The sequence below is a fragment of the Urocitellus parryii genome, chromosome 3, assembly GCF_045843805.1.
Source record: "Urocitellus parryii isolate mUroPar1 chromosome 3, mUroPar1.hap1, whole genome shotgun sequence".
NCBI lineage: Eukaryota > Metazoa > Chordata > Mammalia > Rodentia > Sciuridae > Urocitellus > Urocitellus parryii.
The window spans coordinates 111,014,818-111,021,002 of NC_135533.1; the positions used below are offsets into that span (position 1 = coordinate 111,014,818).

General features: G+C 35.2%; 2 pseudogenes; one reads left to right on the forward strand and one right to left on the reverse strand.

Moving 5' to 3' along the window:
- Positions 1-244: 244 nt before the first annotated feature.
- Positions 245-721, forward strand: LOC144254006 (large ribosomal subunit protein P1 pseudogene; annotated as a pseudogene).
- Positions 722-2,122: 1,401 nt separating this feature from the next.
- LOC144253729 (N-alpha-acetyltransferase 20-like) lies at positions 2,123-2,766 on the reverse strand (annotated as a pseudogene).
- Between the last annotated feature and the right edge of the window lie 3,419 nt (positions 2,767-6,185).

Consider the following 6,185-nt stretch of genomic DNA (forward strand, 5'->3'; position numbering starts at 1 on the left):
ACTTTCAAAATTTCTTTTTCTGGCTTTTTAAAATGGACCATACATTATTGTTATCAATAATCACTCTACTGAGCAATATTACACCAGAACTTCTTACTCTGTTTAATGGTAACTTACTATCATCACTTAATTTCTCCCATCTCTCACATTGTTCTACTCTCCTCAAACTCTGGTAACCCCCATTCTACTCTCAACTTCTATGAGATCAACTGTTTTAGATTCAAAATATTAGTTAAGCTTCTTTCCTCAGGTGCCGCCAAGGTGCTTGGTCCTTCCGAGAAGCTAAGGCCGCGTTGGGGTGAGGCCCTCACTTCATCCGGCGACTAGCACCGCGCCCGACAGTCAGCACCATGGCCTCTGTTTCCGAGCTGGCCTGCATCTACTCTGCCCTCATCCTGCACGATGACGAGGTGACCGTCACGGAGGATAAGATCAATGCCCTCATTAAAGCAGCTGGTGTAAATGTTGAACCTTTTTGGCCTGGTTTGTTTGCAAAGGCCCTGGCCAATGTCAACATTGGGAGCCTCATTTGCAACGTAGGGGCTGGTGGGCCTGCTCCAGCAGCTGGTGCAGCACCGGCAGGAGGTCCTGCACCCTCCACAGCAGCTGCCCCAGCTGAGGAGAAGAAAGTGGAAGCAAAGAAAGAAGAATCCAAGGAGTCTGATGATGACATGGGTTTTGGTCTTTTTGACTAAATTCTTTTAACATGTTAAATAATTAAAAAAAACTTAAATCTTTGCTGATAGTTTTGAAATTTCTACAAATCTTCTGTAATGCTATGCTGACTTTTGCCCTTTGCTTTTCAGACACAACATGAGCTAGGTTTTTTTCCTCTGTCACCATTACCAAGTGGGAAATCTTATACAAGCCTTGACACTAGGAAGGCACCTAATATTGAACACTGGGGGTGAGAAAAGGATCAGAGTAGATGCCTTGTAATTTCATGATTACAGTGGGTGGATTAGTCCTCAGTTACTCAAAGCAGGCAAAACCAGAATTCAAACCTCTTTGAAAAGCTGACAAATATGGCCCCCACCCATTAAATAGTAATATGAAATAGAAATTCCTTTTTTTGGAACCAGGGATTGAACTTGGTCACTTGGCCACTGAGTTACATCCCCTTCCCTATTTTATATTTTATTTAGACACAGTCTCTTGCTAAGTGCTGAGGCTGTCTTAACTAGCAATCCTCCTGCCTCAGCCTCCTGAGCTGCTGGGATTTCAGGTATACACTTCCATGCCCAGCTAGAAATTCATTTATTTATTTTTAAATTTTTTTTTTTTTTTTTTTTTTGTAGTTGTAGGTGGATAGCATACCTTTGTTTCTTTTATTTATATATGGTTCTGGGGATTGAACCCAGTGCCTCACACATGGTAGGCAAGTGCTCTGCCATTGAGCTAGAACTCCAGCCCCTGGAAATTCATTTTTCAAGGTGCTAGGGCACCCAGTAACAGATTTATAAACATGAGTATTGTTCAAAGTGCCAGGCATATAAAAATGAATAATCCTAGACCCACATCTGTGTCAATAAGGGAGGACATGAGGTCACTAGTAATAAGCAGGATGCCGAGTGCTAATGAATGGCCCTTGTGTATAGTGCTACAACCATTTGAGAAAATAATTATTTCCCAAGTATGAGGTTATTACCCCAAAGAAACTACATAGACTATCAGAAATGTTAGAAGCAGAGATTTTTTTTTAAAGAGGGGTTACTAGTGATAGGCCACCAATGATTAGGCTATGGTTTGGTTAGATTTTTAATAGTTCAATACTATATATATATATATAGAGAGAGCAGTGGTTCTCAGGCACAGAATTTAAGAGGTTGGAATAAGTCTCTTCCTGGCATATAGTACACATTTTGAATCATGATAGTGGAAAGCTTCCTTCTGACCTAGCTGCCTTCTTGATTGAATTTTATCAGAGCAAACAGCTTTTAAGTCGTGATATTGCTAAACAGAAACAATGAGATTGAAAATATGTTTATATCCTGTATTTTCTGAAAGTCTTTAAGACCTAAATGATTACTTTTCTCCTAATAGTGCTCTAAGATCATCCAATGAAAATAATATTGTCCATAAACTATTTGGAACTGCCTAAGAACCACTGCCTATGGGTTATTCAGTTGTCTTCAGGCCTCACAGGATGAGTTAATGGTATGATGGATTTTTTTTTAATTAATTTTTTTTCCACCTATGCAGGGTATATGTTCACCGCAGTCACCACATGTGCCCCTTACTGAAGTTTGGCTCTGCATATTTTTTTTAATATTTATTTTTTACGTGTAGATAGACACAACACAATGCCTTCATTTTTTTTTTTTTAATGTGGTGCTGTGCTAGGAAAGTGCCATCCTCATCGGGCTCCCCTTTGCTGGCTGAATAGTACTCTATGACTGTCCTATATGACCGTCCTATACACATGGTAGCCCAATTGCTTGTACATGTTGACTGCAACTTGGTTAGATACTCTTACAAAAGATCAACAAAAAAATCCAATTTTTCTTTCTGAAATCTCTAATAACTCCATAAGTTTAACAGCCAAAGGCGTAGAAATTCAGGGGCAACAGAGCTGTGAAGTGCTCATGCCATTCTTCCCTGGCTACTGAGCCTTCTACTTTATCCATAATATAACCCATTAATTCTCCCCAAGTGCTTCTGCAAAAAGTGAAATACTATGGCCAGTGGGCGAGGTATTGTAAGTGGGTCCAAGTTAATGTTGAAGGAAAACAGGTTGTCGCACATGAAAGCCCGGAGCGTGGTCATCTCGCCACCACCACCTGTAGTAATTTGTGTGACCACATTATACTTTCCACAAAACAAAAGAGCCATGCATATCTGATAAATGACATGGGATGATAAGCCATTTAGAACTTTGAAATGGGATTATGGGAGGGAGGAATATAAAGGTATACAATGTTATACTAAAAAGGCCAATGAAGACTGTTATAAAGTATCCTGTTATCTCAAGGTGGTAAGATCTCACTTCAAATGGGGAAGTAGAAATTAAAAATTACTGAGTGACAAAAAAAAAAAATTAGTTAAATAATATATCTTCCTGTGCTTGGCCTACTTCATTTAACATAGTGATCTGCAGTTCCATCCACGTTGCTGCAAATGACAGGATTTCATTCTATTTTAATGAATAAACAGTATTTAACTTTGTATATGAAATACATGCTGTTTCATGACTTGATGGACACTTAAGTTGTCTTCATTACTTGGCTACTGAAAATAATCCTGCCATGAGCAGGTAGTGCAGATGTTTCTTCCATATACAAATATCATTTCCTTTGGATATATACATAGTAGTGAGATGGCTAAATCATATCCTAGTTCTATTTTTAATTTTTTGAAGAACTACCATACTATTTTCCATGATGGCTATACTAATTTAAATTCCCATCAAAAAATAAATGAAATATTAATTTGGAAACTTTGCCCTGTAAATTCTCTTTTAATTCTAAACTTAATCTTGTTTCATAATTTTACCACATCTGGAGCTATATAATCAAAAGGAGAATTAGGTGTTTTGATTTTTTTTGAGGGGGCATACCAGGGATTGAACTCAGGGGCACTCAACCACTGAGCCACATCCCCAACCCTTTTTTGTATTTTATGTAGAGACAGGGTATTACTTGCTTAGTGCGTGGCCTTTGTCGAGGCTGGCTTTGAACTCATGACTCCCTTGCCTCAGTCTCCCAAGCCACTGGGTTGACAGGCATGTGTCACTGAGCCTGGCTCAAAAGGAGGATTAAAGTTAGTATAAATATTCAGAGAATTCAGGCAAACACGTATTTAATCCCCAATGTTATTTATCTGAATTATGAGACTGTATGGACAAAATTTATCAGATAATGACATTTTGCTTGGTTAATTTCATCTCTATTGCATATTCTTTTAAGAACATTTTCAATCTTATTATAGGATTATTATGACTTAGAATATTTCTGTTTTACTTTGGTTTTGGAGTATATGGCTGCCGGGGGGGGGGGGGTGGGATAATAAACAAAAGTAAATTTACTAGCCTAACTTGTGCATTGAGTGAAGTTAAAATTTGAAAGTATTTTAAGAAAACCCACAGAATTAATACAATGAATTAATTGTTTCATTTCATTTAAAGTTTTTATTATATTTAAAAACTTCTCATGTTTTGCATTTTAATACTTCCATGTTTCTTAGTAAAAAATTATTTTAAGTAAAATAATTTGTTTTTACATTTTAATATATTAAATATGAAAAAAATGTGTAAATTAATTTTAGGTATGTTGTGCAAGCACTAAACTTGTTTTCAGGATATGTTGTTTTTGCTTTGTTTTATTTTCTTGGTTTAATTTGTTTTCACATATTTAGAAACACAAGAAAAATTGAAAAGCTAGCAATAGTTTTCATTTATCAATCAATCATAAGAGGTTATCTTGAAAGATCTATGTAAAAAATACTGAAACCAAATTGGAAAAATATCAATTCAGTAATATATATATACACACTCATAAACTTATGCTGATTCCATACATATTTGACTTCACCCAGGGATTTATATTTTAATGCAGAAATTAATAGTCTTCTTCCTGCATTAATATATCTACCAATTTCATGAGAAATTTTTGTATCAATTCAAGAATTTAAATGAAATGAAACTAGTCTTGCATAAGTCATATTAATGAGTACTTTTGTAATTAATTAAATTTTGAGTGACAAAGTCACTATAATTATTGTTTATATTTGCCTGTCAATGTGTCCCTATTGACATAGTAGTGAAATTATTTTAGATAACTTGCCCAAAATAATTAATAATATATTAATAATATATACATATATGGAGAGAAAGCTAATACTAGTGCACAAAGAATTTAATGAGAAATAAATTAGAATTAGGGCCCTATGAGAATAATGTATCATTCTCATATTTGTGGTTTCAGTATCATAAAGGAATAAGCATTTTTATATATATTAGATAAAGAAAGTGCATTTGGGCAAATGTATTTGGTATGTTAGTGCAAGGAAGGAATCCATGTATGTAAGTTTGTTATAGCAAACACATTGTTAGTAGAATTTATATCTTAGTGGTAACAGAAAGAACTCAATCTGGGTTGACCTAAGTACTAACATTACAAAATTCTCATATTCCATGGGTAAAACTTAAAAAATGTTTTCAGGATTGAAATATGTGTTTATTATGAGTATGTTTTAGTAGACATCATATGAATAAAAGCCAAATGAAAAATTTACTATTTAAATAAATAAGTGACTTCATTGGATAATTGTATCTATGTTCAGCAAAGGCAAGAGATTTTCTTTTTTCCCTTATCCATATTCCAGATGCAGAATTTACTTTTTTTCTATGTTTCTTCAGGATTCTAAGTCCAAAGAATCAGGGAAGAACTTAATTACATGAGAAAGAAAATTTTTCCCATTCTTTCTTTCTCTATTTGCTTTGCAACCTTCCACAGGAGCCATATTCAGTTAACATAATATAAAACATTTCACCAGGTGGAAGCTTTTTCTCTCATTTGGTTGAAGATAATGTAGATCAATGATCCAATATTCTTAAATAAGAACACTCAAAAAGGTGAGCAAGTTGATTGCTTAATTCTGGTTTTGAAACCTGGCATCATGTTTAGTAAAAGTTTTAAAAAAAGATTCAAAGCTTATATACTTAGGGAGTAGAGATTCAGATAGAAATATTTTGAAAGTAGTTCAGTGCATCATGGGTCTTAACATCTAAGTGGGCAGCTTCCATGTGCCTGCTTGGGAATTGACACGTTTCCAAACTTGGAGCACACAGTAGAAAATGGTGGACTCAAATTTAAGTAACCCAAGGACTAAGGATTAGGGCTGGTAATCAGTCTTTGTAAAGTGTAAATCAATGTAAACTGCTTGTTTGGCATTTCCCAGAACAAAGGATGGAGGAGTGTTGTCCAAGGAACTTCAATCAGAGACATCCAGGACCACTTGAGGGTGGCTGGGAGACATCAATAGAAAGAAAGAAGCTAGAAATGTACCATGAGATGCCAAAAGGTTTAAAAATTAATTATAAGCAATTAATAAGTTTGTCTAGAGAAGGATGCATTTGTCCATGCAGTGAGAAATGCGAGTAAGATGTGTAGAACATATTAGAATGGAGGATTGAAATCTAAAGAATTGACACAGGCCACCTTAGAGAAAAGACAAGTTTCCAATCT